Consider the following 14,711-nt stretch of genomic DNA (forward strand, 5'->3'; position numbering starts at 1 on the left):
ATATGCTGGGGTGGGTGTTTGGCTCATGGTGTATGTCTTCGAATCATGCTTGTGGTGATTTCCCAAATTAATGCCGGGTTCCTTTCCCCTTTTATTAAAAGTTTTCTTTTTCCTACACAGACTCAGCGCTTGCAAGAGGGGAAGTATTGCCTCTTAGAGGCACCCAGGGTTTTTCTCAGATTACTGAGTTTTATTGAAAAGGTGCGTTTTGCACTTGGACCTGAACACACTCAAGCTAGGGCAACTCTAACCCCTTCTGGCAAAGAGTTCCACAGCTGTAGCCCCAGGATCGGGTAGTTCTTACTGGTTCTCGTCAGCCACACCATTTCTGGGGTGTATAATTGTCTTGGAGGACAAAGCAGTATTTGAAGTACTTAAGTTGCAATCCAGCTATAGTATTGTCGATTGAGTCCACGACCCTAAATTCTGTTCTGAAATGAATGGAGTTCATAAAGCATAGCTGGGTAGTGTTTTGCATTTGTCTTTATTGCTCAAGCTTTTAGTATTTATATCCCATCATTATCCTATTTTCAAAGAGCTGAATCTGTTATAGTTTTCAGAGATCTGCTTGACACTGCTTGTTTTTAAAGTGAATTTAGGGCTTTCAAATGGCACCAGATTGGCAGTCCTAATTTCTGTGTCTTTCCACAGAACAGGAATAGCAAGAGCAGCAGCAGAACAAATTGCCCTCCAAATTTCAGTTGGAGGGAGGGACCACCTCTGAAAGGGGACAAGAGAATAAAGTCTCCATGCCCATTCCATCTTTGCCTTTGTGCCGAGACTGTTAGTAGAACGCTGTGCTAGCAAGGATTAAAGATATTTTGTTGTCATTCTGTAGGGAGGGGAATTGGCTATGTCTGGTAGCTCTCATAGGCCGGCCTTCCAGTTTACAGGCTAACTAATGGTGTTTCTACAAGAAACCACTGACTTACCTCTTCCTCCCTCACCAAGAGCCAAATTCTGCTTTCGGGGATCCTTGTGTGGGCCCCTGCACTGAGATTACTTTCATCCTCAGATATTCATAGATTCCAATGCAAGAAGGGACCATTGTGATCAGCTAGTCGGACATCCTGTATAGCACAGTCCAGAGAACTTTCCCAAAATAATTCCTTTTGAACTAGAGCATATCTTTGAAAAAAATCTAATCTTGATTTAGAAATTGCCAGTGATGGAGAATCCACCACAACCTTTGGAATTGGAATATGTATGTACAGGACTTCCATTGAGCTCAGGATAGGTCTCTGTGTGCACTGACCTGAAGTAAGAAAATCAGAGCCTATACAAGGGGGGGGGCAAACTACGGCACGCGGGCCGGATCCGGCCCAACAGGGATTTCAGTCTGGCCCACCGGATTGCCAGCCCAGTAGCGCAGCATGGCTAAGGCAAGCTCCCTGCTTGCCCTGGCCCGGGCCACTCCCGGAAGTGGCCAGCACCACATCTCTGTTGCCCATGGGGGGGGGGGAGGAGGAGAGAGGGCTCTGTGCGCTACCCTCGCCTGCAGGCACCTCCCCCCGCAGCTCCCATTGGCCAGGAACAAGGAACCGCAGCCAATAGGAGCTTCGTGGGTGGTACCCACAGGCAAGGGGAGAGTGCGGCGGAGCCGCCTGCCCCCCGCCCCACTCCCAGGAGCAACTGCCAGACATGTTGGCCACTTCCGGGAGCGGCGTGGGGCCAGGGCAGGCAGGGTGCCTGCCTTAGCCCTGCTGTGCGCTGCTGCCACCCTGGAGCCGCTCGAGGTATGTGGTGCCAGGCTGGAGTCTGCACCCTGAACCCCTCCTGCACCCCGCACCCCAACCCTCTGCTCTAAACCCCCTAACCCCTTGCCTTGATCCCCCTGACGCACTCCTCCTGCACCCCAACCCCCTGCCCTGAGCCCCCTCTCACACCCCGCAGTCCCTCCCGCACCCCAACCCCCTGCCGTAGCCCTACATTCATGGCCCTGTATACAGTTTCCCCACCCAGATGTGGCCCTAGGGGCCAAAAAGTTTGCCCACTCCTGGCCTGTACGAACAAGTACTTTCACTTACTCTCAGACTGGAAAAGATTAAAAATTAGAAGAGATATTGCTAATGAGTGATTTTGGTACAACATATAGTTAATGCAATTGAACTCAAACTGTGCTTAGTTTTCAAAACTAGATTCTTATGTTGGTGAGCTAATTTCCTTCAACGTCCCTTACATTGTTGCCCGACTCTGTGCTGAGATTCAAATAACCTAAGTGTCCATCTTGCTTATGGAATTACTGAACTTTTTAAGTGAGCAGAAAATACGCTTGCATCAGGATTCTGGATTAAATCTCTTTTGTTTATGTTAAATTTAAAAAGTTTTAATTCGTCCACTGCTAGAGTGCAAATTAATCCCCTTAACTCAAGGGAAATCTGCTTTCAAGCACTGCATAAAAGGCTAGTCACAATTATTTCTCATTACAGTTGTTCTTTCCAATAAAGTTGTCCCATAGCATATTATAGTCTACTTATAAAGCTGTGCTTTGAATTTGAAAACACCTTGGAATTTGAAAGCATTTTAATAAAACCATTATGCTTAAAGGTTTTATTTAAATGTTTTTAAATTCCAAGACAGCCTATGTTTCATACCCAGCAGCAGAGACTGTTCTATTCTACACAGGTTCTTATGAGAGCCTCATCACTATACTGTCTGAGCACCTTCCGGCAGTGCACTGAGCAATGCGACTAACGTGTGTGTATCAGTCAACACACAAAGGGCACTATCCATTGCTTATGAAGTTAATGGAAATATCCTTGACTGGACTTGGTTCCAGCACAAAGGCCTGTGTGTCCGTGTGTCTGATGTGTGGATCTGTGGATGGCTGAGGAGGGTCAAAGTCACACAGAATGCAGAGTGAGAAGCATCTCTGTTGGAGAGAGGGCAGTGCTTGTAGTAAAGAGACATAGGCAAGCAGAATGGAAGGAAGGGGAGCACCATGGTAAGTGAGGCAGACAAAGGGGAGTCAGTGAGAGAACCAATGGAGGAAGAGAGGGAGATCAGGGAGTGGACCTGGGAGGTGGGAATGGAGGCAGGAAAGGACTAAAGGAATAGTTTGGGTCAAAGAGAGGAGGAGATAGAGGAAATAACGGATTAGAAATTAGAAGCAAATAACTTGAGGAAAAATCGGACTCCCCAAAGAGTGAAGCAAAGCTGTATTAAAAATATATTTCGTAGGAAGGGAGAAGGAAAACGAGGGACAAAAAAAACGACTTTGGCCAAGATTTAAAAAATTTACCAGTGATTTTGGGTGCCCAACTAGAGACACCTTAGAGAGGCCTGATTTCCAGAGGGCAGGTGTGCAGCCCTTTCTGAAAAGCAGGCCCCTTTTTAACAGTCTCCAACTGGACAGCCAAAATCACTACTAGTCTCTTCTGAAAATCTTGGCCATAGCTTGTTATTGTTTTATAGTATGGCCCCCAACGTCCACTGAGCGCTAGTACAGTTCCTTCATTAGTCATGCTATTCCTGAAACATTTGTAGCTGCTGTAGTGACACCTCTCACTGTCTATTTCCCCCATAAATCCTGAACATGGCCCTACCGTAGCCCCACTTTCCTCACATTCTGTTGCTTCATAGGCCTTTCTCTATCCTTAGATTTACTCCCATCTCCAGTGTTTGGGCCAGTCTGTTTTTAATAAAAATCCCAAAGGATGGGGGGCTTCCACCATGTCTCTGGGGCAACTGTTCCACAACCCAATAGATCTCACTGTCAGGAAGCGCTTCTGTACGGGTTTTGACAGCATTTGAATATTTTTGGCACTCATTATATTCCGCCTACTCACCCAGCCATCACCACCGCTTCCACCTCCGCCACCTGGGCTGTTACTCAGCCAAGTTACACACATTTAGTTCTTGTAATCATTCCTCATAATCTATCCCTCCAGCCTCCTGATCATTCCCACTTCTTTAGACTCCTTCCAATCTGTCAATATCTCTTGCGTGAGGAGATGCACAAAACTAAACACTGCAAGGCTTAGGACATTAATATCTCTAAAGTGACTTGAAACTACTGGGTGAAAGGTGCTATATGTGAGAGCGGTGTATTATTGTTACTTTGTGATCCAGGAGTACACACCACTCTTGTGTAGAGCACCTTTAAACAAGGTTCACCGAGTGCTTTACAAAGAAAACATGTTTAAAAAACAGTCCTTGCACTCACTTTATCAAAACACTCACCCTGGGATTACATGTGGGGGGTTAGTTGTACTTCCCTAGTAGTTGCATTGGTCTGTGTAATGGACAATACATTATGGTTAGCGTGGCTCAAAATGGGGCACTCTTGTAATGCTGCAGCACAACTCTGAGCAGAGGAAACTGAATGCGGTAGGCACTATGTGCGATGTAGCAGAAACAAACATTGCGGAACAGTTCCACATATGAATTCTTCATTTTTCCTTTTGAAGTCTCCTGGCTAATGCACTGAGCACCACTGCCCTCTGCTGGATGGAATGTCAGCGCTGCTCTGATAATTTCTTCCACTAGTGGCTGGCCCGCAAAGGCTATGAGCCCTAATGCTACTGCTTCCTAACAAAGATTCTCCTTTGGCTCAAGCAATGGAGGGCTGTGTGGCTGAAGCAGACAATCCAGCATTCTGTCTCTGTTGCTGTACATGTGTCTTCACTGGCCGTCACATATGGATTTGTTACTTTTTCCAGAGCCTGGATTGGAACCCAAGATTCCTGAATCTCACCTTTCCTCTGCTGTCAGCAAGTACCTGTGAAGCCCACGGGCAAAGTGTATCTCATTCCTCTCTAGTGCTGGTCCACATAGAGGACGGCAGCCTACTATTGCTCTCGGTTACTTCGTTAGCTCAAGTGGAAGAGGTCTGTGTGGTGGATCTAAAAGTTCCAATCCTGCTGATGATCCATGTGGATGTCAATATGAAGCTACATGATGGAATTTCAGGGTTTTTTCAGTTCGTTTTTAAAAATCTAGACACACAAAAACTAGTTAAAAGAACATTATTATGGTTGCAAAGTCAAACACTCAAAAATTAGGTAAAAAGACAAGAACAACATCATGGGTCTCTAAAAGTCTTGCATCTGTCTGGGAAATGATTTCCCCAGCACCGTAACTGCAGATGATAGCCATAAGCCTGCGTTCGAAGGACCCTGTTGCAAGACCGGGCATGAAGGGACATGTCAGGGGTATGGCTGGGGCAGGAGAAGTGCAGGGTCTTAGCATGTAGTATTGTGGGGGTTTTGAACAGCACTGCCAGCCAGGCGAGACTGCCATAATTTAGACAGCCCTGAGACACTGTCCAAATTACACCAGAGGCCACTCAGGTCCCTTGAGCATCCTGGGATGAGGATGGTGCAAAGGTGACTTAACGCTACCTTAAACAACCTCACTGCTAGGACTGCTATTTCTGTGCTGCACAGAATCTCACCCCACTGTATATGTGATAACATTACTATAGAGGAAAAAGGAGAAGAATCTCTCCTTGGCTGTGATGTGTGTTAATTTCTAATTCTGAGTAGATTTATCCCAGCTGCTAGGAACAGCTGTGAAAGATGTTTTTTTTCTTTGCCTTTCTCAGATCTGATGTATTTCTCTTCAGCGTCTTCTTAAAAGAGTTTTACTAAGGGTGGGGAAAGAAACACCGGATAAAAGTGTTGCTCGAGGGAGATGCAAACTGCAGCTCCGCATAAATCTGTCACTTTGATTCCCTGGAGAACAACTGCAAACTTGAAAAATGGCATGTTGAGCCAGGCACAGGTGTTAACTTTTTTTTTTTAAAGGTTGCTGTGGATGGCCTTGGATACACAATTTCCTTCACTCTGCTTTAAGCTTAATTAGCTTTTCTATGACTATAACTTTGCTGATAAAAGTCTTATTAATACATGAGAGAGGAAAGTGTAACAGATAAATTGTACAGTCCTGCTACCTGCTGTGGGAACTATAGTAACTGCCTTTTGATGCGTCAGATGGTTCATTCCCTAGTTAGAGTAATTCGCGAGAGGGTCTTAAAAAAGGCATCAAAAGTTTGGTGTGGGTTTTTAATAAACTGGGATTTAGGTGGATCCTTCAGCCTTAGGGTCAGCTTTGTATCCTCTTTTACGATTGGTCCCATTGAAACAAAGAAACATTTGCTTGAAGAATATTCCTCATGAATGTAGAAACTTTCATCCCAAAGTGCTTTGGAAATAACTGCCCAGATTTTCAAACGTGCCCAGCTCCCAGCAACTGGAGCTGCTGGGAGTGAGCACATTTGAAAATCTTTCCGACTGGGCTCCATTCACTCTGGTTGACACAGCCTTGGCAATGGCTATTCGCATCCCTTTGAGACACCAGGGACTGCTGCACCCCAGGGCGGGATCTACTCCCCAGAGGAAGGCAGATAGCTTTCCCACTTCTGCCCTCCACAGGGGAGGTTAGCTTTAGACTGTAGTGAAGCCCTGCAGACAGGGACTGCCTGGACGTCCCCGGAACTGGCCCACCCTTATCAAGCCCCCTCAGCAGCTAGCAGCACCCACCTTAGGGGTTGTACTAGCTGCTGTGGTTCTCCAACTGCAGCATGGCCTTTGCCAGCACAGTCCTCCCATGCAGAATTTACGCTGCTGAGAGCGCTGCATCCTGGGCCATGCCAGGAGAAGGCAGAAAAACCTAGGGATGAATCAAGGTCATTTACACACAACTCAAATGAACAGCAGCCACTTCTGGGGTGGAGGGCACGAATGAATCAGCACACTCAGCCAGCTACACAGCAGGGGATGGGAGGGGTCTGAGTAAACCTCTATTCTTAGGCAATGGGGTGTTTAACATCCACATTCAGCAGATGGCAACTTTGTTTTTAAGTCTCCATCATAAAGGCAGATGTTATTTTTTGTTGCTACGATATCTAACATCCTGCATCTTTTAATGTCATTACACCTCTGATAGTCTTTATGATACTGAAATAACGGTGTGCTAATGGAGACACATGCTGACTCACACCTGTAGATTAAGTGAAATAAGGTAAACTAATTTTTAGAAAGTTCAGGCTCAGATCATACATGGGCCAATATTTGTTTTGTAACAAATGAAACTAAAATATTTTGAGAGACAAGGTGGGTGAGGAGTAATATCTTTTATCGTTGTTTGCAGTGGTGTTGTAGCCATATAGATTCAAAGATCTGAGGGACAAGCTGGGTGAGGTAATATCATTTATTGGACCTACTTCCGTTGGTGAAAAAGACAAGCTTTCCAGCTTCTTCTGTGTAAACTCAAGTCAATGGGAGTTGCCGAAGGTGACTCAATGGTATAATCTGACTCACAGGGTACGTCTACACTACCCGCCGGATCGGCGGGTAGCGATCGATCTATCGGGGATCGATTTATCGCGTGTAGTGTAGACACGATAAATCGATCCCCGATCACTCTCCCATCGACTGCTGAACTCCAGCAGTGCGAGAGGCGGAAGCAAAGTCGACGGGGGAGCCGCAGCCATCGATCCTGCGCCGCGAGAAAGCGAAGTAAGTAATTTTAAATCGATCTAAGATACATCGACTTCAGCTACGCTATTCTCGTAGCTGAAGTTGCGTATCTTAGATCGATCGCCCCGCAGTGTAGACCAGGCCTTAGAGTGTATACTCGGTAATGCTTTTTTCACCTGGTAAGTTTTGTATTCAAAAAGTGCAAGTCTGCTTGTGTTAAATCAAAATTAATAACAGGCTCTTGGCCAAGTTATATATACGTTGAAACTAGCTATATAAGACCAAGGGCCAGTTTTAAAAACTGAGATTTCTCTCCTCTTTTCAGTTGTGTTTTTCTGGCCCCATTCCAGTTAACAATCAGTACTTCGCTTTCATCCATATTTAATTTTGCCTCTAGATATGCTTCCCTCTGGCTTTTATGAGTTGTGATATTATAGGTAGGATGGAGTGGGGTTCATTTTAAATATTTAAAATGTCATGATTAATGAGACATTATTGCAGTCTAACTAAGAAATTAGTTTATAGCAACAGAAGTATATTCATTCTAGTACTGCAATGCATTCTACTTGGGCCTAGACCACTCCAAAGCTCAAGCTAATACAGAATGCTGCCCCCTGTTTGTTGACTACTAGTGCAATACACAGGAAGTATTCAGTACCCGGCGAGTTGTACTGTCTCTTGTGTGGAGTTTTTAATCTTAATAATCTGCAAGAGCCTGATTCAACCCCAGCTGAAGTCAATGGAAAGCCTCCCATTGACTTCAAAGTGAGTTGGATCAGCTCTCTGGGCCATACATCCACAACTGAGGTCAGAAGAGGCATTTTGTGCGAAAGACCCTTTGTGTATAATAGACGGAGCTGCTAACAGACCATTCTCTCTGACGGGTCCTTGATTTTTAAATTTGCTTCCCTTTAGCTCCTCTTTCTTTGCAGGTGCTTGGGGTAGTTTGGAAATTCATAGGCAAAGAGACTGGAGATCATGGCTAGGTGCTAGCCTGAGACTTAGGAGACATGGGTACAATTTCCAGCTCTGCCACAGGCTTCCTGTATGACTTTGGACAAGTCACTTAGTCTCTCTGTGCCCTCAGTTCCCCATCTGTAAAATGGGAATATCAGCACTTCCCTACCTCACAGGAGTTGTGAGGCTAAATATGTTAAAGAATGTAAGCCGCTCAGTTACTACTGTAATGGAGGGCCATAGAAATAACTCAAGGTATGTCTACACTGCAGTAAAACACCTGTGGCTGGTGCGGGTCAGTTGGCTCCGGCTGGGGGGCTATAAAATTGCAGTGTAGTCATTCGGGCTCAGGCTGGAGCCCAGGTTCTGGAACCCTCCCCCTCCATGGGGTCCCAGAGCCTGGACTCCAACCTGAGCCCAAACGACTACAGCACACTGCACTTTTATAGCCCTGCAGTCCAAGCCCCACCAGCCTGAGTCAGGGGACACGGACCAGCGAGGGTGTTTTATTACAGTGTAGACATACCAATGGGTTACAGAGAGTTTTCCTGGTCTTGTACACACTGCCATCTGGCCCTGGGAAGAAAGCTGGAAGAAAATACATTGTGACAGGAGGGGCAGATGGGTTGTGTCTAACAAGACTTCTGTTTTGTGTTTGTTTAAAATCACAGTATCTTCATGCTTTTCTTGTCTCTATGCAGACAGCAAATAAAGATCACAAAAAAGAAAATTAAAGAATCCGATCTGGCTGTTGTTTGAAAGGGGGATGCAAACTTCACCCAGCAGAAGGGCTGCACTGATAATTTATTGAGGTCCCATGAAACTCACCCTAATTCTATATATCAACTTCAGGTATTGTAAACTGAGTTTACAACTTCATTCAATTTTTCCCCTTTTAAGGAGGAATTTAGAGACTTAGGCCGTGGAACTCCTGCATACTCAAATGCAAAAGGTTTTCCAATTCTTATTCCTTCTTTGAATGACACATGATTCTCTATAGACTGCGTTGACTGTGTACCAGTTGAACTTATGGAAGAACTGTAACAATACACCACATAACTTACCCCAAAACGCTTGCTTCACTGAAGTCACTAACATCTCTCACAACCAAGCCCTTCGCTTTTCTCTAGCGTGTCTGCTGCTTCTGCTCATTCATCCCATCTCTCATCAGTGCTTGGACACGTTTACTTCCTTGTTCACTACTGGTGCAGATCAGGTGCAGGCTAACCACCATCTGTGGTGCTCAGTGGCTGCTTTTCAGTTGTTCTGCTGTCCCTCTCGATTGGTGCCATAATAATCTTCTGGCTCTCTCAGCCACTTCTTCCGTTGGTCCTGTGGCCCCTTCACCAACGCTACTTAGAATTCTAAGCACTTGCCACCTAGGCTGTGCAGAAACCCTCCTGGGATTCTCATGAAAGAAAGAAAATCTTTACTTTGTACTTTTTGTCCTTTAGTTCTGCATCATACATATCATAGCCATCTTGGCATTAACTGCAACTGGATTTCTTTTCATACACTACTTGGAGGCCTCCAATTAATATTTACTGCTTTGCTGAAGCTGTATCAATAGAGAATGATCCATACATTCCAAATAAATCCTTCATTAAAAACCCAAGCTATTCATTGAATCCCCTGTTTACAACATTTTTACTTAAACTTAGCATAGTGAATGGTGTCTCTATAACCTGATCAACCACAAAACCTTCAGGTTTAGCACCTCCACACTCTCAAGCCATGCCTGAAATATCTACACAAGTTGCAAAGGGTATCATGATTAAAATTACCTAACACTCCCTCCGCACTGCACATCTGTCCCATAGTTTGTTTTGGAGAGGATAGCCTGTTCTCAGACTGTTTTGCAGCTTTACAGTGGGATATTAAAGGATTGATGCATTCCAGTCTAGAGGTGGCTGCATTTCAGTGTGTGAAGTGACCCCCACCCCATATACACTGTAAAATTCTACTACCCTGATCATGGTCATATCTGAGAACCTCCAGAAGTGCATTAAGCAATGTGACTAGATTCTTTTCCCCTTTTTTCCCAATTTCTCTCCAAGTCAAAAATTATGTGAGGGTTGGTTTTGGTTTTCTAATTTACGTTATGCGAGCGGTGCTACGTGTGTTTGTTACTGAAGACGAGATCAAAGGAGAGTGCCTGGCGCTTGGAACAGAACGTGGTGACGTTTGAGATGGTTCTGAAATCCTGTGGGATTTCACTCAGCCTAAAGTTCTATGGGATCATTTTAAAGGAAAGGAGCTATATAAATAAATATGAGACTGCATTATTATTCACTTCTGCAGCTCTTTTTGTGAGAGCCATGACATCACTGCATGCTCTGACTGCTTTGCAGGGTTTTATAGGGGAGGTTAGTGTTGTATACTGCATCTTAAATCTAGACCTTTCACTGCGCTTATTTTTCAGATATGTTAGCTCAAACTATGAGACTGATTAATCTGATTCTGAATTAGGGAAGTTTTGTATTCAGTTGGCTGGCTGCTACTATCAATAATTAATGCAAGAGTACTATTGATTTCTGCTCTCTGTGCCTGGTAATGAAAAACTGAACAGATATGCAAAGGAGCAAAAAAGAAGTAATGTCTAGTATCAAAGCCATTCATTTCAACATAGTCCAAGTTGACACTGTATTATTTTACCTTATTAATCTATAAAGTTTTATTCAGTCTTCACACAGCTGTTCAACTTCCCCTGTTGCTTTAACTAAATACATTATTCTTCTTTGCTTCCTGCCCCTAAAATGTGTAGGGTTGCTGTGCCCTGTTATAATGGCCAATGAGTTAAGGGATGTCTACATGTGTATAGTCTGTAATTTTATAAAGCTCCAGCACTCAGACAGTACCCTGATCAGCACTCTGGGTAAAAATTTTAAAAGCATCTGTGTGACTTAGCAGCCTAAGTTCCATTTTCAGGAGTGATTTTTTTACTTATAAATACCATAACTTTGACAGTGTCATAAAAGACACTGTATAAATCAGTCAGTTATTGTTATAACATCTAGAGATGGGCCCAGATACTGTGGTGATGAGCGCTATAGAAATGCTTATAAATAAAAGAAATCCCTAAATCCAAACCCCTGCTCAGAACTCTGCCAGACATCAGTGAAGATCCAATCCAGGTGTCGATTCGAGCTCCATGACTGGGGCCCTTCTGCATCATGGGTCAAACCAAAATGGCAGATCCAGATCTCCCCAGGCTCTCAGGAAGTTCAGACCTGGTTTGGAACTTGTGATTTGGGCCTATCTCCAGAATTGTAAGTTCTCTCATTAGGGTTGCCAGGCATCTGTTTCTTGACCGGAACGCCCAGTTGAAAAGGGACCCTGGTGGCTCTGGTCGACACCACTAACCAGGCCGTTAAAAGTCCAGTTGATGGTGCAGTGGGGGTCCGGGGCTAAGGCAGGTTCCCTGCCTGTCCTAGCTCTGAACGGCTCTTGGAAGCAGCCGCCAGGTCCTTGCAGCCCCTACGTGCATGGACGGCCAGGGAGGCTCCATGCACTGCCCTCGCGCCCACAGGCACTGCCCCTGCAGCTCCCATTGGTCGCGGTTCCTGGCCAATGGGAGCTGTGGAGGTGGCCCCCATGAGTGCAAAGGCAGCAAGTGGAGCCTCTCTGGCCTCCCGGGCACCTAGGCACCACAGGGACCTGGCAGCCACTTCTTGGGAGCCGCGGTATGTGCTGCAGGGACCACACACTCCAACTCTCTGCCCCAGCCCGGAGCCCCCTCCTGCTCCCCAAAATCCCCCATCCCTGGCTCCACCCCAGAGCCTCCACCCCCAACTGGAGTCCTCACATCCCCCCACACCCTAACCCCCTAACCCAGCCTGGAGCCCTCCCCGCAGCAGCACATATACTAAAATTGGAACGATACAGAGAAGATTAGCATGGCCCCTGCACAAGGATGACATGCAAATTCGTGAAGCATTCCACCCCAAACCCCTCATCCCCAGCCCCACACCACAGCCTGCACCCCCAGCTGGAGCCCTTACCCTCCTCCTGTACCCCAACCCCCTGTCCCAGCCCAGTGAAAGTGAAAGAGGGTGGGGGAGAGCGAGTGATGGAGGGAAGGGAATGGAATGAGCAGGGGTGGAGCCTCGGGGAAGGCAGGGGTGGGACAGGGGTGTTTGGTTTTGTGCCATTAGAAAGTTGACAACCCTGTCTCTCATGGGTGGTGAGTGGACCCCCCTTTCAGGGAGGCTAGCCCCCCCCCAGCCCCGTCCCTTCTGCCCAAGGCCCTGCCCCCCGCCCAACAGCTCCAAGCCCCCCACCGCTCCTGCCCCTCGCCCCCATGGCCAGAGGAGCCCTTGGTCAGCCCAAGCTGCCCCAGGCGCACTGGCTGGCCCAAGCCGCAGGCCAGCCCCAGCCCCTGAATGGGAAATGCAACTAGGGTTGCCAACTTTCTAATTCCAGAAAACTTAACACCCCTGTCCAGCCCCTTCCCTAGGCCCTGGCCCCCTGCTCACTCCATTCCCCTCCCTCCATTAGGACCACACATTATCACAGCTGCAATGGGGCCATTAAAGGCCCACTCCTGAAGCCCAAATACAAATCCACAGAGCACAACCACAGAAATGCACGCCTGTCCAGATACCTATATAAATAAATCTGTAGAAACTGGCTCCCACACCTGCATGCAGATACACACGTATATTCATGTGTGCACACCTAGTATGCACTAACACACATACTTCCACATTATTTATTATTACAATTGTTGTTTAGTGCTAGAGACCCCAACTAAGATCAGGGCTCCAGGGTGGTAGGTGCTGGTCATACACATAAAAAGAGAGAGTCTGCAAGAAAGAGTTTATAATGTAGCTAGACAGAGGTGGGGAGAAATGTCTGATCCACCGGCTCTTCTGCAATTACTAGTCACCAACATTCACTGTTTAAGAAATAATACATTTCTTTTAGAGTTCCCGTCTCTTTTAAAAACTTGTTAGGAAATGAATACACACAGATTTTATGTCATCAAGTTTTTTGTGCGCACGCCAGCAAAAGGAATAAAAGTCAAAGAGTTAGGCTGCAAATTTTATTCACACAGGTACACACACATGCGGCAATACACGCACCTCCCTACACAAAGACACACAGTCTCTTACACACATACAGTGCATGCATGCACACACTTGCCTACACAGAGACACTTTTTCATACACTTTTCTAGGGGCTGCCTAAATCACCCAGCCGGGAAGGGAGAAGCGTGACCAGGTGTTTCGGTCCAAAACCGGACACCTGGTCACCCTAACAGCCGCCTGCTGAGCGCTCATGAGTCATGCTAATTCCTCCCCTGCCCTGACCCAGCCAATGGGAACTGCGCCGGGGGCGGGGCAGCACGCGGACACCCCCACCTCCCCCAAGCAGCCCCTAAGACTAGGAGTCGGACATGACGGTTGCTTCCATGCGGCGCAGCGCCATGAACCAGACAGTCAATGGCCCAGTCAGCGGTGCTGACCGGAGTCACCAGGATCCCTTTATGACCAGGTGTTTCGGTCCAAAACCGGACACCTGGTCACCCTAAATGCACCACGCCTCCCTTCCTGAGACCTTGAGCCACCTGGCGGGAAAAGCAGAAGCTCTTCCCGAAGAACACTCAGCTTTTTATATGCACCATGCAGGTTCTGGGGCAGCTGAGGAGGCAGTATCTGCGACTCAGCTTCCCGGGTTCATCAATGGAGTCCAGGGAGATTACTGATGAACCCAGGAAGCTGAGTAGCACATACTGCCTCCTCAGCCACCCCAGAACCTGCATGGCACACAATAATAGGCAAAAACGTCTTCCGGCAGAAGCCCAGCCCACTCCCAGCCCTCGCAAACAACAAAAACTCACAACCTGGCGTCTGGCGACGGTGGCTGCACCAGGGGAGGCTAATCCTCCCCTGGCCTATTATACCCACCACCTATGATTCTAATAAATACATTGTGTGAACAGAAACTTGACATTTATCAAATCACTATTCCACAATGTAATACCATTAAACCGAAGCCTACATCACCCTGTGGAGCCTGTTCTCTCCCTGCAGGGTATGAGTGACTCCCATTGAAGTTACTTACCACCTCTCCTTTTTATCTTCTCCCCACTGACTTCAAAGGAGGTGACATGTATCCTGCAGGGGAGAACTAGGCACCTAGTGGAGAGAGGTGAAAGGATAGAAAAAGAAAGTGATAAAGAAAATAACAAGCAGAATATGAGTGATGGGAAAGAAGCTGTAAGCAGAGATGGACATCTTGGGTCCAATGCTGCTCTTGGTCACATCTGTGCAGCTCATCTGACTTCAGAGGAGTTTCACAGGTAGATATGACAACATGATTTGGGTCCTT

At 46.5% G+C, this 14,711-nt stretch overlaps 1 non-coding gene across 1 annotated transcript; it reads left to right on the forward strand.

Annotated features, from left to right (window-relative positions):
• The first annotated feature begins 12,219 nt into the window (after positions 1–12,219).
• Positions 12,220–12,326, forward strand: LOC112060146 (U6 spliceosomal RNA). Its single transcript, XR_002889437.2, has one exon. It is a non-coding gene; the product is annotated as a U6 spliceosomal RNA (small nuclear RNA).
• The last annotated feature ends 2,385 nt before the right edge of the window (positions 12,327–14,711 follow it).

This window comes from Chrysemys picta, chromosome 1, assembly GCF_011386835.1.
Source record: "Chrysemys picta bellii isolate R12L10 chromosome 1, ASM1138683v2, whole genome shotgun sequence".
Lineage (NCBI taxonomy): Eukaryota > Metazoa > Chordata > Testudines > Emydidae > Chrysemys > Chrysemys picta.